Here is a 265-nt window from a genome sequence, read left to right as displayed (position 1 = left end):
TTTTACCTCCAGTTCCACCAGGATCGAGGTGTTCTGTTCCCACCCCATTGGGATCCTGGTTTGTATTCCTGCTCTTTACTCCAAATCCTAACAAAATGGGATTTTTTAGGGTTAAATATCCCTCTTTTCTCCATTACTTTTACCTCCAGATCCCAGTTCCACCAGGAGTGAAGAGTTTTGTTCCCACCCCATTGGGATCCTGGTTTGTAGTCCTGGTTTTTACTCCAAATCCTAACAAAATGGGATTTTTTTTAGGGTTAAATAT

Source organism: Corvus kubaryi, unplaced genomic scaffold (genome assembly GCF_017639235.1).
Source record: "Corvus kubaryi isolate FWS band 111438036 unplaced genomic scaffold, C.kubaryi_AGA036_p1.0 36999, whole genome shotgun sequence".
NCBI classification, from domain to species: domain Eukaryota; kingdom Metazoa; phylum Chordata; class Aves; order Passeriformes; family Corvidae; genus Corvus; species Corvus kubaryi.
This window is presented reverse-complemented; position numbering follows the sequence as displayed.